At 45.0% G+C, this 17,742-nt stretch overlaps 1 pseudogene across 1 annotated transcript; it reads left to right on the forward strand.

Moving 5' to 3' along the window:
• Window positions 1–5,336: 5,336 nt before the first annotated feature.
• Window positions 5,337–6,247, forward strand: LOC310921383 (splicing factor 3A subunit 2-like; annotated as a pseudogene). The gene has a single exon. The product of its transcript is annotated as a splicing factor 3A subunit 2-like (transcript).
• Window positions 6,248–17,742: the final 11,495 nt, after the last annotated feature.

Consider the following 17,742-nt stretch of genomic DNA (forward strand, 5'->3'; position numbering starts at 1 on the left):
CTGCAGTCAAACAATTGGTTTCTCTGCCTGTTTATGCAGAAAGAGAAGATCTTTGAGATCACAGCATGGATCATACAGCAGGATTTATCTGCATGGAGGTGATCCAGAGCTGGATCTGCCACTGGTACTCATTAGCCACTGTATTGTATCCATTCCTCTCCCATTTCCCTATGGAAATAACGCATGATCAGCATCCACAATGCAGGATCCCCAGAATGCTGTTGGGTGGATTGGTGTTCATCCCCAGCCACCATCCCATGTGTTACATGTTCCAGATGCTCAATCCAATGAGGATCATGATGCAGCAATGATGGACACAGCAACCATCACTGGGATATAATTCCAGTTTGATTCCAGCTCTGGGAAGCACAAGATGGTCAGAAGGGGAAGAGGAACCCCCACCCTGCTGCTTTGCATTCTCAAATTCCTCATTCCTAAATTCCCAATTAACAGATTCTGCACTTCCATCTTTTCCCCAGATGAAGATCCCCAGCTCCAGCATTCTGGGATGCTCCACTTGGCACTGGTGCTGCTTCCACTCCCCTGGCAGCGCCTCAGTTCTGGCCCAGGTGTGGAAGGTGTCATCAATGTTCAAAATTATTTCACCCCACTCAATCTCCTGATTCTGGATTTCCTCCCTCTTCATCTAGCTGATCCTGATGGTCCTGGGACAGAATCCATACTTGTGCCAGGGCACAGTCCTATGTTCCACTTTTCTGTACACATGGATGTCAGGGGGTTCTGGGAATGGGATAAGAGAGAAATCCATTCATGAGATTCTGATGAGATTGGGACAATAGTGGGATCCACATATAGAATTTCAATGGGAATGGGATGGAGGTGAAATCTATTCACAGAATTCCCATAGGAATGGGATGACTGTGAGATCCATCCATGGGATTCTTGTGGGAATTCTTGTGTTCCTGAATTCTGCCCTCCCAAATCCCACATTCCTCTGGGAATTCCACTCCCACGTTTGCATACCAGTACTAATGTTCTGTACAGCACTAATATCCAATGTATTTCTAAAGCCATTCCACATAGATGTGCTCCAGGTAATTCATCCTGTGGTCAGCCTGGTCACCCCCAGATCATCCAGGCAGCACTGACAGCCACCACCAAACCCCTGGATCCCAGCCTGAAGATGAAATCCCACCCATTGTAGCCTTCCCCATAGATTCCATGGATATTCCCATTAAATAGGAAGTCACAGCTGCAAATCTGCTGCAAACCCACTGCACTGTCTGGAGACCTGGAGGGGTGAGTCAGATCCATAGAGCCCCATGGAGCTGTGTCCCACCCCCAGAGAGCCCCATGCAGCCCTATGGAGCTCCAGAGTCTGATGGAGACCCACAGATCCTCATTCCAACCCCACAGATTTCAGATTCCCCCAGATCCTGTCCTCTCCCCCCTCCCCCCCTCTGTCTTGGTTTGAAGACAAATTCTAGGAGAAAAACACTCTAAAATTAGTGTTTTTCCCTAAAGAGAGAGGGCTTCAATAACTCCCCTTTCTTCTGCCAATAAGAGAAATAGATACCAGGGGATGAAAGTGAAAAAAAAAAAAAAAAAAAGAAAAAAAAGAAAAAAAAAAAAAAATTGAACCATACCCCACATCCCCTTGCAATGTGGCTGAAAGATAGTGACTGTCCTTTTTTGTCTGTGGGGATAGGAGGAGAAAAGAGATCATAGCAGCTGGGAACCTGTTGGATTTCTGGTGTCAGTCTTCTCCTTGCAGCAGCTGAAGTTGGTGGATTTTAAAGTCCTTTCTTGCAACGGTTCAGCTCCTCCAAGGTCTCAGGTTACAGGTGGTCCCACCGGCTCCCCAGTCCAGTGAAGAAAGAGAAAAAAAAAAACCAAGCTGAAACAGTTCAAGGAAAAAAGAGAAACAAATCGTGAGAGGATTCCCGGTACAGCCTCCAGCCTAGGGGAAAGAAAAAAAACACTTTTGCTTCCCATTAGCAAAAAGCCCCCAAACCAATCCAACGGAAGGAACAATGTAGCATCCCAGTCCAGGCTGTCTGGAGCACCCAGAGAAGGAGAGCTTGAACAAAGTCTGCCCAGGAGCCCAAGGCTCCCTGTTGCGATAGGACATGAAATAAAGACGCTTGACTCCAGTCAGAAGGCAGTAGAAATCAGAAGGCTTTATTTACAATTCATTCAGCCCTTTTATAACGTGCTGTGCTAAGAAGACATGTTATTGGTCTGTAGAACTGAGACCTCTCCCATTGGTTAAGTAACAGAAATAGCAAACAACACTTGTTATGGGAAAGGAATATTGTTTACACAAGGTTGTTTTGGGAAAAAGAAAAACTTGTAAAGTTTCCCTTGAGCAGAGCTAGCTTTTCTCAAGCTCAGAAAATACCAAGTCCACAGCTCCCCACCCCCAGGTCCATATTAAAGTTGCAGCACTTGTTTTCTGGACATAAAGCAGACGATAGGGAATAAAGCATCATCATAAAATCACCCTAAGACACCCTCACTGTGGTTATCCCAGCCCCACAGCCTCTCCAGGTTGCCAGCAACTTAGCAATCTGGGTCTGGATATCCAATATTCTGTCACCCACAGCACCTTTGGCTCCATCCAGCCCTACTCACTCAAAAGGGTTTCTGTCCAGGCACCCCACGTAGTAATGCACTTCCATACCCAAACAGGTGTTTCTATATAAGGAAAAGAACATGTAAGGAAGTTAAACTAGAATTTTCCATAACCTTGTCAATGTAATTGGCCCAGTGCCAGCACAGGAGCACTGATTGGGCTTTGGAAATGTACCTCAAAGCCTGTTGCCAATTTCATTGGGCAAGGGGCCAGATAGCCCACCTGGACCATCAAGTGCTAAAAAGACTGCACAGAGGAGCTCAATCACATTTTTGGACTGCCTTAGCCAGTGTAAGAGTGTTCTCTGCACTGTGTTCAATTATATTTCTTTAGTCCTATAATGTTTATTATTTTTGTCATTATTAAAAACTTTTGTTTTACAATGCATGTCCAGAGAAGTTGTCTTGCTATTATTAAGCCATTTCTTTGCAAGGGCTGACCTGTCAGAGGTGACAGACCTTTGTGGGGTTTATCACATCTGACCCCACACAGGATTCCATCACCCCACAGTTGCATATTGGGAAACCCCAGGCTGGGCTCAGACACTGGACAGGAATCACAGGGTGTGGAGAACTGCAGGGGACATGCAGGTTGGGGGGTTCCAGGGGGCCTCATGGATCAAGTAAAGGGAAACAGTGTAATAGAAGGATGTAAAGGTATGCATACAGGATGATAAATGTGACTGGAACCAGTGGAGAAACAGATAAAAAGGACTAGAGTGGGGGTTTGGGCAAGTTAGGTAGCAAGAAACAATAGTACATGCCCAAGGAAAAAGTTCAAGGGAAGGTCACCTTTAATATCAAAGCATTCAGTGAATACAACCACCAGAGACCCCTTTAGATGACCCTCAAGGACCATAAAACAGCTTCCAGTATGTGAGAAACAAGCCTCAGTCTTTAAAATTTTTAAAAGTTTAATAAGGGATAAAAGGGATAATATCCAGCGCTGGGGTGCTTGACAAATTGCCAGAAGCACACGAGTTAGCTATAACAACTTTCCTTATATACTTTTTCATTGCACTGCTCACATGCATATTCATAGAGATTATACATATTCGAACATTCCTTTGAGTTCTTTTACATGTTCCAAGAATTCTTTAGCTTTGTTCAACCCCTGACCTGTTGTGCAACAGTGTAGATTTGATTTTTGGAAGTCGTGTGTCGTTTTCTCACAATGTATATGCCATTTCCTCACAAGGTGTATGCCACTTTCTCACAATGACAAATGGGGAATTATTGATCACTGCAGGGTCAGTGGTAGAAGACCTTTTCACATCCTGTTTTTCGATGTTACCTGGGCTTAAAGGCTCATCAAACCATCCAGTTGCTGGATCCCTCCAAAGTTTCCTTCAGGATAGATAGAGATGCTTCAAACACAGCAAACTGCTGGAGTGCTTCTGTGATAATAACTGGGAAATTCCACAAGACTAGCAGTTCAGAGGAGGCTTTCAACAAAGCTCAGATATCTTTTCTTGGAACTCTGAAAAATACTTAAGATTATGAGACAGCATTGGGTCAAAGCACAGAGCAAGTGCAGAGACTAGCCAGAGAGCTAACCTAGTCTAAGAGATACATAAGCAGCTAGAGAACAAAAAAGAAGGATCCTGAAATGACATGTGTCTTTTAGATAATTACACAGAGAGATGTTAAAGCATATGAGAAGCTGGCTATAAATACAGTAAGAACATCTCATGAATAATGTGTATTATAAAATTGGTAAATTCACATTGTGCAGTCAATATATCAGTGGTAACCATCTCTAGGCAGTTGAGATAACACCTTTCTAAGCAATCATGTACCTATGACAGTAAAATGAAACAAAGGAAAACACTAAAACAGCCATAATGTAGAATCATCACTGAGTCATCTGTGTGATCTATGGAAGATAAAATGGCAGAGATTGTAATCAGCAACAGAATCTTCCACAAAATCAAGGGTGAATATGCTGTGTCTTCTTTATCTACAAACAGGTGCTTATCAGTGTTTCATCACATCTGTTTTAGTCGGAGTCATCTTATTTCTTGAAAGAAAACAACTATCATACAATGTAGAAAAATAACATTTAACTGTCTTAGATTGCAATGCAAGATGCCACCAGCAGTATGCATTCTATCACCATCTGTTAAAACCAGGTGGGGCAGTGTTCTTTATCTCTTCCATGACCCACCCTCCCTCCCGGGAATATCTTCTGTTAATGGGCCACTGAGTCTCACTGCATGACTGATAAAATTACACCATCCCACTGGGAGATGCTCCACCCAGGGGGAGGAGCCAAGCATTGTGAGATGGATATAATCTGAAATTTGGAAGACCACAGCAGCCTTTTTTTCACTGGATTCCCAGAGGAAGATCAGACTCTTCTATGCCACCACTGAACCTTCAGAGTAAAACTACAGCCTTCTACAGGATCTCTGCTTCTATACAGCCACATCTGTCACTCCAAGAAGACTGCAGCCACAATTTAATTGAACTGCTACCAACACCCTGACCAACAGGGGGTCAGGTTGTATGCTGACTTTGTCTGCTTGAGCAGTAAAATTGTTTTTTTGTGAGCTAATTATTCCTAAACTTTAGAAAATTGCTATAGATAAAATTTGAGATTATAGGACATACCTAAGAACTTAAAATTAATTGCTGCAAATAATCTTGGGAGGAGAGCCGTGGGCTGGGGTGGGAGCCGGGTCTCACACAGACACCCCCCCCTTTCTCCAGGGCGAGCTGAAAGCCCAGAAGTCCCCAGCATGGATTTTCAGCACCACCCTGGGGGTAAAATGGGCAGTGGGGGCACACCTTGGCCTCTGAGAGCAGCCAGGAGCAGTGGGAGTGGCTGCGGCAGCCAGCCCTGGAGACCATCATCATCAACAAGGAGCCCTACTTTATGAAACATCATCTGGGCTCCTTTGAGTGCAAGCTTTGCCTGACGCTCCACAACAATGAGGGGAGCTACTTGGCACATATGCAGGGGAAGAAGCATCAGACCAATTTGGCCTGACGAGCTGCCAAGGAAGCCCCTGCCCAGCCCACCCCACAGAAGGTCAAAGTGGAAGTGAAGAAATTTATGCAAATTGGGTGCCCAGGTTACAAAGCGACCAGAGTGACCCAGAAACAGGCCAGCAGAGCCTCCTCTTGCAGATCGATTACCCCGAGATATCTGGGAGCATCCTGACCCAGCACCACTTTGTGTCAGCCTATGAGCAGTGCATCGAGGCCCCGGAACGGCGCTGGCAGTACCTGCTGATGACAGCAGAGCCCTACGAGACCATCGCCTTCAAGGTGCCAAGCAGAGCAATTGATAAAGCAGAGGGAAAGTTTTGGACTCACTGGAACAGAGAAACCAAACACTTCTTCCTTCAATGCCGCTTCAAGATGGAGAAGCCCCCAGCCCCCCAAGGCCCCAACCATCAAGAGGCTACTGCCCCCTCCCCTGATGAACAGGCTGCCCTCATGGCCCCCCCCTCTGCCAGACTCCACAAACCCCCTCCCCCTGGGGGCATGGTCCTGCCCCTCATGAGCCCCTCTGGGCTGGTGCCACCCCTGCCAGTGCCCCCTCAGCACCTGGGGTACCCCCCCTGGTCCCTTGCCCCCCATGATGCAGCCACCACTCCCCACAGAAGGGCCAGGCACCATCCCCTTTCCCCCTCCCTCCAACTGAAGCCCCTCCTGGACTCCATCCTGTGGGATTTGTGTCCTTTTAGCTGCAGCTCAGCCTCGATTCAGGAAACAGTTCCTTTTGGATATGTCTGGAAACCTGCCTGAATTCTGTAGGATCATTAAAAGGTTTTGGAATTTCAGTTTGGCTGTCTTTCCATGGTGTCTACGTTTCCACGTGATCGCCACTCCCACGTGCCGTTTCCACGGTTCTATTCTGCGACTCCTTTCACCACGCCTTAATAGACGTAATAGATTTTCCGCTTCTTGACCATTCACTCACCACAGTTCTTGGGACTGTTGTCCCCACAGCTCACTGGGCCCTTCTCTCCTTGGCAACTCTTAGGTTGCCTCACCTTCCCACGAACTCTGGTTCGGCTGCCTATCCCCCGCCATTCAGGACCATGTATCCCCTGTGTTTGCTTTCTGCAACTCCTAATTTTGTTCTCACCGGGTGTGCACTTTCTCCAGGGAGTTGTGTTCTTTCCTCCGTGTTCCATGCCATCTGCAGCCTTGTGCACTCGTCGCATGGGTTCCACTTCACAGGCCGCCTCTTGTCTTTGCTTGTTCCGTGCTGATCCCACAGCTGACTGTAGCCCTAGCCTTTTGCTACTTTGCATATTGGTTGCTTGCATTCCTTTCCATGCCAATCCTGTGGCCAGTGGTGCTGCTGGTGGTTGCATTTGTGTGCTGTGTCTCGTCTCGCTGCAGGCTGCCATTCACTACCACCTCCACCATACTCATGGCCAGCTGTGATCTTCCTTATGTGACTTTGTATATTCCGTCTCTAAGTCTCGTCTGGCCGCCTGGTCTGGCAGTCAGCTTGGCTCGTTTCACCTTCTTCTTTCATGACAGCCTGTTCATCTCATGTCAATCACATCTTCGGGGTCACCATATGTTGGAATTGATCAGGCAAGACTGCATTTTCTTCATGCAGAAAGCCAATTCTTTATTCACAAAGCTCGTATTTATGGGCAATATCAGAAGCCACTGTGTTAAACCTGAATGGTCAGCAATACAGTGAAACTCAGTCCATTGGTCAGTAAGGGCTGTTGTATGCGTCTCTTGGTTTGGATAGACAGGTATCTGCCAAGGAAGATTGGAGTCTTTTTTTGGAATGTAAGCCCTCTTTTCTTCCTTTTCAAATTATTATAAATTTGCAATTAAAAGACTGTCAGGCAAAGATTTTGGGAATAGGTATAGCAGTTCTTTACTAGGGATATTAAAAATACAAATGTTGTAGTACAAAAGAATAAGCAAGCAAACAAACAAGGAATCCCAGAAAACCCTGACAGAGTCAGAAATACAACCTGACACCCTGTTGGTCAGAGCATTGGAAACAGTCCAAAGTCAGCCCTCCTAGAGTGGCACATGTGGTCCTGTTGGAAGCAGAGATAATCCCGTGGAGCCAAGGGTCCAGAGGTGGGTCTGGTCTTCCTTTGGGAGTCCCATGGGAACACTGGAGTGCCTGGTGACATTTGTGTCTCTTTTTTATTTAGGTGGAAATAGTTTGGCTCCTTCTCTCTGGGTGGAGCGTCTCATAATAGGATGATGAAATGTGTCATGCCATTGGTGAACTTTAATGGTCTATTAACAGAAGATATTCCTATGGAGGTAGTGGAAGAGTGAACAGAGATAAGAAACTACTCCATCTGGTTTTAACAGTTGGCTTGGGAGGCAGTGGAAGACTGAGCAGAGATAAGAAACAAAACCCCACCCAGTTTTTCACAGCTGGCTTGTTATCAGAGAAGGCAGTTACTCCCTCCCTTCTGGAGCTACAACAGATAAAGAAAAATCTTAACCAATCTTTGGCTACTTCTTTGTTTTGGTCAAGTACTCTTAAGTATTCAACTAGTCGTCTCCTTGGTAACTTATGGGGAAAAAATTCTTTAAAGTAAAAAAGGAACAAACCTAACCCCCAACAATGCGTCTATCAAATTTTCTCTTTCTAGACCCGTTTTCATTTTTCCTTTGTGGATTCTCATGGGACAAATCCTATTGTTTACACAGGTGCATTTGTTTTTCACCCTTAGAATGGATTGTTGTGTTAAAGGAACTTCTCATTCTCAAAACAGCTTCACATGGGAACTTGCAAATTGCTTGTTAGCCGCACTTCAAAAAAATGACAGGCCAGCTTTGGCAATTTTAGCAGAGCCAGGCCTGATTTCATAAGTCCTTTCCTTTATAAACCTACCTATGACATGGCCCCACATTCCTCATCCTCCAGGGGAGCTCCCACAACCACCTTGGGCAGGGTGTCACTATCTAGGTCTCCCAGGGTGGCCAAGGACGCCCAAAAACCACCCAAAGGGTGACCTGGGGTACCCCAAAGCTGCCCAGAGGGATGCAGGGCATCCTGGAGGAACAAGGACATCATGGACATCACCTTGGTCACCCCAGTCAGATTGGGGTAACCCTGGTTATCCCCATTCCATGGTCCTTGACTCGAGGTCATCACGCTCACCCAATATCCCTGGGCTAGTGTCTCCCCACAGCAACTTATCCCCTACTTTTCATGTTCCTATGGTTGGTGGTGGACCCAGAGGTGGTGGCCCCTTACTTCCTTCCACCTGTACACATGCATCCGTCCTCCCTGCCACCCATTATAGCGGCTGGGGACCTCCACCAGCAATGCCGCTGTCACCTCACCCTAGTCCAGCACGCAGGTGGTCCCAAAATAGGACCCCACCTGTGGGGGGGCATCTGTGTCACCGGGTAGGCATGCCTTTGGGCACGTCCCCAAAGTAGGACCCCACCTGCAAGGTGAAGTGTGTCTCCTGGGAGAGGGTGGGGATGGCATGGGATCCTACTCCATGGCACAGAGGGTTGCCCTGAATTAGGACCCCACCTGTGAGAGGACATCTGTGTCCCCTGGGGGAAGTGGGGACACTCACAGGGACCCTGTCCCCACCTGCTCCTCAGTGAGGGTCTGCAGCATTTGCCATTACCAGTAGTTCTGGTCACCTCGAAGAGGACCATCCCCCCGATGTGGAGGTGACAGGTGCACCTGCAGCCACCAGCACCTGGGCAGGAATGCGCAGCCTGGCCACTGAGTAGCCTGGAGGAGGGGGGGACAAGGGTCACCAGGGTCAACCTGGTTCCCAAGGTGGAGGACACGTTGGCCACCCCATGTTCCTGGATTGGTGTGAAAAACGAGGTTCACTTTTTAGTAAATTTTAAGGAATATGTTTAATAAAATAATTAAGACAATTAGGAGATAAGAAAAAACCAAAAACGGCCGGCCGGGTGACTTGGCACTCAGCCAAGTCCACACCTTGCCTTCTCAGGGATACTCGTTAAATACCCTTCTCGTTATATCGATATATGAAATTCCATAAACTAGTTTCCATATTCCAGGAACTGCCCTGCAGGGTCCCTCCTTGGGTCCGCCTTTTTAGAGCATGCGTGTTTCGTGGCTGTGTCCTTGTTATCGCGTCCAGCTTGGGCCTTGGTCTGTGCTTGCTGCGGGTGATAGATGCTGATAGTTGGTGTTATCAGTAGCAGAGTCTTCTTTACATGTTCACTGGATGTTATCCCAACCAAACAGACAGTTTAAGCAGCTGCTACATCAACTACTCCCTTTATATCTAGTCTTACCAATAGCAGAAATAAACTTATACCTTTATATCTTTACTATGCTATTAATCATATAGCATACATCTTGCGAAAAGCCAATTTTATAATACACACATATAACAATTGGGGTCACCAGGGTCAAGGTGGTCACCTAGGCATATGCTGACCCAGTCACTCTGAGCCTTGGGGTGGAGTCACCATGGTCACTCTAAGTTGGGGTCACCATGATGACTTGGTCCTCAACCTAGGGTCACCTGAGTCCCCCCACGGCCCTGAGATGTGGCCACCATGGTCAGCCTGGTCCCTGGCAGGGTCCTGACCCACCACCATGATTCCACCTCCCACCACTTCTGAACCATCCCATCCAAAGCGACCTACCCCCAAGAATGCCCCTCCCCCAAGATCTCACCCCCCCACACACCTTTCTGTATCTCAGCACATTCAAACCTCCCCTAACTAGCTCCTCTTCCTTCCTTTACCTATTATCCCTCCCCCATCCATGTAATCCCTCCCCTACCCCCAATCAACCCTTCCCCCCTAATTAACACTTCTCACCCAGGCGGCCGTCAGGACCATACTCATTCAGGTGGGGATTGGGCACGAAAGTCTCCTTCTCCTGCAGCTCCAGCAGCGCCCCCCGCCCAATTATCGGTCCCCACCGGCCCTGGTAACTGCCGGCCCGGGTGGGGAGGGTCACATGAGCAGGAGGAACCCCCACCCTGACTCTCAACCCCCCTCCCCCCTTCCCACCTGGATAACGTCAACATTGATCCCGCTGGAGCACATCCCCAGCTGAAAGCTGTGCAGCTAGGTGGTACCTGGGGGGAAGGGGGGAGTGAGGATTGGGGGTGTTGGAGATGGATGTGGGGGAGGTATTAATTAGGGTGAGAGAGGGGTTAATTGGAGTGGGGTGCATGCCCCAGCTGGTTTTGGGGTCCTCTCCATGTCACAGTTGTGTTACTGGGGATGGGGAGGCATTAATTTGGGGTGGAAGCAGGGTGGGGTGTCAGGTACCCTGGATGTTGCAGAGGAGGGGTTGGTTGGGTGGTGGTGGTATGGGGGAAAGATGGTGTTGGGGTATCCTCAATGTCATAGAGCCGTGCCTGCAGCTTCTGGAAGAGGCTGTGGGGCTGCACTAAACCCTCAAGCAAAACTGCCTGGTGCCAGGAGTGTAGAAGGGCAGAATTAAGAAACAGATTTTGGGCATTTAATTTCTTGATCTCTGTAGAACACAAAGAAGTAAATAGCCTAAGGATAGGAAATGCCTGGAGGGAAGCAGAGGCTGCGTCACGAAAGGCAGAAATAATCAAAGTTGCGTGTGGAATACAATATTGGGTTTCCAGGATTTGGCCTATATCTGAAGAGAACTGGGAAAATACCTGTGAAGAGTGTAGAGCTAAATTCACATGAAAGCTAAGCAAGAAGAAAAACAAAACGGTTGTGCGGGAGGTGTTGGGATAAGATGATAAGAATGGGACAATAAAGCAAGCAAGGAAAAAGCCCTCAGAGGAAGGGGAAGGAAAGCATCAATGGATATCCTCCCCCCGCCCAGTTGCCCCCGGAAATAAAATTAGCACAGTGGGAACGTAACCCTGACATGACCAAAAGAAATGGCTGTTGTACACCTTTGGAGACACCAGAAAGGAACCACCTTAGAAATACGGGAAAAACAACTTGGCAGACTTAGAGGCTAAAACTGCACCTGAGTCCAGAGAAGAGAGCATAATGATGGTTCTAGCCCCCACAGAAGAAATTCAGGATATACCAATATTCAGTGAAACAGAAGAGAGAAAATTCCTAGAAAGAGGAGCAAAAAAGAACAATAAAGGGGAATGGGTGTTATCTGATGGAAGACAGTAATTAAATAAACCTGGTAAAAGCTGGCAAAAAATGTTAGAAGGCATGTATAATAAGACTCATTGGGGTACCCAAGCACTAAGTGATTAGCTCTGAGGAATTTGGGTTGCATGGGAATTTTTAGAATAGCTAAGCAAATAGCTGAAAAGTGCGTGATATGCCAAAAAATAAGCAGAAAGGTCATGAGAGGAGCAGGCCAAGGAGGGCGAAGATTAGCCTTACAACCCTTTCACAGTATCCAAGGAGATTTCACTGAGCTCCCCCTCAAGTGCAACAGTGGAAATTTTTTGCTAGTAATAGCAGATCATTTAATCCATTGAGTGGAGGCAATAGCAGCGGTTAAAGCCACTGTCAATGTAGTAAGCAAAACCCTTTTAGAACTAACCATTCCCCAGTATGGAATAGTAAATAACTTCAACTCAAACCAATTTCACATCAAAAGTACCACAGGAGGTGGTCCAAGCTCTGGGTATAGAATAGGAATTACACGCTCCATGGTACCCACAAAGTTCGGGGCAGATTGAAAAGACAAATCAAACTCTCAAGGGTACTCTAACTAAACTGATGTCTACCCCTAGCTCTGTTAAGAATCAGAACACAGCCCAGGTCAGATTTAGGGATTTCACCTTATAAAATGATGTTTAGTTTACCTTTTCTGATTTCACCAAATAGCACTGCCACTTATGAAGAAGGGGAGGACAGTGTAAAAAAACATGTCCTGTCTATGGCACAAGCTTTGGAAGATCTTTGGGAAAAGGGGAGAATCCCCCAGACTGCTACCCTAGATTTCAAAATTCATAATGTGAGTCTTGGGGACTGGGTAATGGTTAAATCATGGAAAGACCAGCCTTTAACCCCCAATGGGTAAGTCCATTTCAGGTTCTGCTCACCACTGCATCAGCTGTATGAACTGCTGAGCAAGGCTGAACTGATGCTAGCAGAATAAAAGGACCAGTAGAAGATCACCACCTCCACAGAAGAACTGAAAATGACTCTAAAACAAAATGTGCGGACCCAATGGGGCAAGTAAACTACAGACAACCACACATCAATCCAGACTAAGGGAGAGTTCCCTGTGGGCTTTATCAGTTTTTGTATTCCCAAAGGCCAGAGGCTTTCCAAACTCCGGGACAGTCATTTTACTACGCCCCCAATCAGGGTGTTCGGGGTTTTATAGATTAACAAACACCGGGTCCATAAATCCTAGAGTTTTTGATTTGGCCTGCAACCTACAAAAAGAAACTTCATCAGCTCTCCCTAATGAAACAGCTCCCGGATTTACACCTGGTCACATACCCTTCCTGAAACACTGTGGGGCAAGACATCGAAGCTGGACACAATGTCAGGGTAAAAATTGTGGCCAGCTCTGGTGTTGTAGCTTCCCCCAAGCAGCAAGTGTGTTGTAAAATTTGTCAAGAGAAAGGAGAAAGTTCAAATACCTATCAAAGGCAAGTAACAATTCTAGCACTTTGCTGTAGAGTTGAATGGATGCCTCCCGATACTCACGAGCTATTAGAAGCTGAGTGGGAGACTGTGATAGATCAAAAACAGGGACCATATTTTGAGTGCAGACAACTCCATATGATGAGGAGGTAATAAAATCCTATTCTACAAGTGAAAATAAATAAGTGCTGACTGACTGAGGAACAAGAAAGAACCACAATAAAATAAAAGCAGGTGAAATATATAATTTTGTGATAAGGAGATAAGGATGCAAGACCAGATTAACCACCACGCCAAGAAGATCATACTTACATGCTGTGGGCAGCAATCCCATAAGGCATGGAATGGGGGGGTGCACGTTTTACTGGACTCCTATTATTCCTCATTAGTCTTTTCTGTCTTGGGAATTCAGATGTTCCATGTCACAAATGCAACAGACCGCTGTACCATGAAAAAACTTAAGGGTCTTATTTCAGATTTCATACATTCCTCAGCCACAACTGTTATAATTCATCTGAAGTAGACACCTGCCTACAGAATGGCTGAATGTATAGGGTTACATAGGTTCTAGGTTTAAAACATGGATGCCCACGGGACAACAAGTGGGTTTGTTTTTCCATAGGTCAAACCTGAGAATAGAAAAGGAAACGAGATTTGATATAAGACTTAATATTGGAGCAAATAATAGTAAGCAAACAAATAAACAGATACAGTGACCCATCCCAGAGCCAATCCCCCACAGAGGTTTATATGCAAACCTCAGACAACAAGTAGAAAACAGAACAGAAATTCCAAAACTAAGAAGAACCTGTTTGTAGATCTATGAGAAAGAACTGGTAAAGAACTAAATGTTACCAGCTGCTGGGTAGGTGTGGGAGCTTTAATATCAGGAAAGTGGCCATGGAAAGGTAGTAACCTAGGCCCAGCTGAACTTCTCAAATGGAACAGAAGCAACATGAAAGAGAAAACCAACCAGAGGGGTGGATATTAAATTCCCAAATAATAAGAGAGGAATGCCTCCAGCATATGGGAAAAGAATTCCTGGACAAGGTAGGACAAACCTCCTAAAAAAACCCCCAAAACTCATAATGGAACTTTCACATGGCGGACCCCTGAAAAACCAACACAATATTGGACCCAGGAGAGGAAAATATTGTAGGTATGAAAAAAAGGATTAAACTTTTCCTGTGTAACGATCCTGAGAAAAATCCCTATTTTTGGGATCCCAACAATATCTAAATTTTGGGAAAACACAAATAGGCGAAAAAATGAGTACTAGAAAGCACCCAATGGCTTATTCTGGATATGTGGGGAAAGGGCTTATCCAAAACTTCCTTCTGTCTAGAAAGGAAGTTGTACTCTAGGAATTCTACAACCAGGATTTTTTCTGTTACCAAACCAAAACTGAGATAATTTAGGAACACAATGTACAATGCTTTAAAAAGAAACACGAGAGAACTAATCAGAGAAATCAGGGGATACTAAAAGGGCAATGAGGAGTGGCCTCCTGAAGCAATACAGACATACGGTCCAGCCACCTGGGCACAAGATGGGCATTGGGGATATCGAACCCCAAGCTATATTTTAAATCACATCATAAGACTCCAAGCAGTTGTGGAAATCATAACTAACGAAACAGCTGGGGCCGTGGACTTCATAGTCAGCCAGCAAAGACAAGCCAGAGCAGCAGTGTATCAAAATTGCTTAGCACTAGACTATTTATTAGCAGAAGAAGGAGGAGTTTGCGGAAAGTTTAACGCATCTGATTGTTGTCAACAAATTGATGATAATGGGGATGCAGTTTTGGATATAGCCAGAAATATCTGGAAAACAGCCCATGTTGCAGGCCAAAGATGGAAATCTATAATGAATAAAGGATAGTTACAAGACTTTCTTGGAATACTCTGCTGGAAAAAAGGCAAGATTTGTAGTGCTATGTGGGATAACAAGCTTCATTTTTCTTCCATGTTTAATCCCATGCCTTATCCGATTAATTACTTATGTGGTTCAAAATATGTAAGTAATGACAGCACCCACCCATCCAGAGTCAGAAACTATAAAAAAAGAGGCAGAAAATTACAGTGTTGAGAAAAATGAAAGATTATTAAAACCTAGGGAAGGCACTTAAGATCTGTGAAAGGTATCAGTATGCCAAAAGCGCAGAAGTTCAAAAGCTGTAGCTCAAGCCAAATACAGTAAAAATGACAAAGGGCAGAAATTGTTAAAAATGACCCTATAATATTGGCATTCGCATTTATGTATTAACTTTGGCATGTTGTTATTGACTGTAAGTATTCAAATACAGTGTAATTTATAACCCCTTTTAGCTGCTTGCTAATATGACATAATCTATCATTCTAAGTATGCCTGTAGAAATAATAGTGTGATAAATATATCTGTGTCTACATCTTACAGCTTACAGAAATAAGGGTGTGATGAATGTATTGTACTGTAGGCCTTAGCCAAATGTAAAATGTTAGGATACTTCTCTGTAACTGAGAGAACTGTACAAAGCAATTATGTTGTTTCTCACATCTGCTGACTGACCTCTCCAAGTGATAAGAGTGACACAAACCAGAGCACCAGAGGAGAATCAGAGAACTTGTAAACTCCTCTTTTCAGGGAAGTGTGAAACAGCAGGATGAAGCCACAAGAAGGAATAAAATACATTGACTTAAGCTGCAATGGTTTCCTCTGAGCTGCTTCCACCAGCTAGCCTTGCTCTTCAGTGAACCATATGATGTAATATTTGTGGGTCTGAACCTCAGACAGAAACGTGGTCACAGCTTGAAAGAAAGGAGGGCTCACACATGGGAAGTAAGAAGATTTATTTCAGGCCCCAGGCCAATGTGGAAGTGAGCGCTCTGGGGCTTAGGATGCCCATTAAATACAGGGGGCATTTCCTGGCAAGGCAACACCCAGAACAGGAATGAAGGGGAATGACTTAAGAACAGGGGGCATTGGCAGGGCTATCTAGGGCAGAAAGTGGAGTGGGCTATTGTTAGGGAAAAGCCATTGGGGGTTGGGAAAGGGAGGTTCTAGGGACAAACCATTACAGAAATTAATAACAAGACATACAGAACTTCAGGGAAGCCAAAATGCACACTGGAACAGGATGTCATGCAGATAAGTCCGAGTGAAAAACCAAAACAAAAGAAAGTTCCTGCAACATCAAAAGCTCGCGAGAATGTTTTGAATAATGCATTAAACTTAGTAATATGTATGCATCTCAGTAAAGTAACAGTATATCGATAACACTGCCTTAATGTACAGCTGTGTTTGTTGGCCAGTAGCTGGGAACACCCCAGCGCTGGACATTGTCCTTTTTTATTTCCTTATTAAACTTTTGAAAGTAGTCTAAGAGTGAACTTTTGTTTTACACAGCCTACAATATAATACATTCATCACAACACTATTTCTATAAGCTATACCGTGTATACATAGATATAATATATTCATCACACTACTACTTCCATGGGCTATATGGTGCATACTTAAAATTATAGATTATGTTATATTAGCAAGCAGCTAAAAGGAGTTACAAATTGCAGCATCTCTGAACACTTATGATCAATAAGAACATGCAAAAGCTAATACATAAATGCAAAACTCAATATTATACGGTCATTTTTAACAGTCCTAAACTACCACTGCTGAGTGGTTACAACCAGAATTTCCCCTTCAGGTGTCCTGGCACACTCTGCTGCTGATGCCCAAAAGACAGGCTGGAAATAAATCCCCACACACTGATGTCTATAGAGCAGGTATTTGATTATTCCAGAGTTGGTGGTGACGGGGATCTCTCCACCTAACTCACCCACCCTTGTCAGGTGCAGTGCTATATTTATACAGTAAGTATCACTCAGTGTTACTGCGTCATTACAACATCATCACACACTCGCGGGAACTGACTGACATGATATGAGCACATGGTTATTAGACAGTTCTTTTGCACTGTGCTTGTGCCTTCCCAATTTGAGGGTCATTAGGAGTCTTTGATGAAGGCTTCCAATGTCCTCTTTGTATCTGAACTTTTCAACTTTGTTTCAGAGCATGCACAGTTACTAGGTGTTCCTGGGTCTGTCTGGTCCTAACCAGTCTAAATTCTTTGTTTTGAGGCTGATTGCCTTTACATTTGCCAATTTCTCATTTGTACTGCACTTATCTATCTCTAAAGCTATCCACCTGGTAAGCTTTTTTCTTCTTTTTTTGTCTATTCACTGTTAAGCAACTAGTTAACTATATACCTGCCATTACATCACGTAAAAATTTCTTTCTATCAGGCTATACAGGTATAAAAAAATTATGATCTAGGTTATATAGGTGTAAAAGGCTATGATTCACGTTACATTGGTATCAGGTTATATAGGGTATATTATATCAGGTAGATAGATAGGTATAAAGTCATGATTCAGTTTGTATTGATACCAGGTTCTATAGATCTATCAGGTTATGTTGATATCTTATAACTCAAGCATATAAGCAGCTTGTAACTTTGATCTAAGTTATACAGGCATCAACACCCAGATCTTGTCTCCCAGCACTGTGAGCGGCTCCCCAGGCTGGCTGAGAGCTGCTCCTGGCACACAGCAGAGTCCGCACCTATTGTGACAGGTTGAAGAA

This window comes from Zosterops lateralis, assembly GCF_965231275.1.
Source record: "Zosterops lateralis genome assembly, chromosome: 34".
In the NCBI taxonomy this organism is placed as follows: domain Eukaryota; kingdom Metazoa; phylum Chordata; class Aves; order Passeriformes; family Zosteropidae; genus Zosterops; species Zosterops lateralis.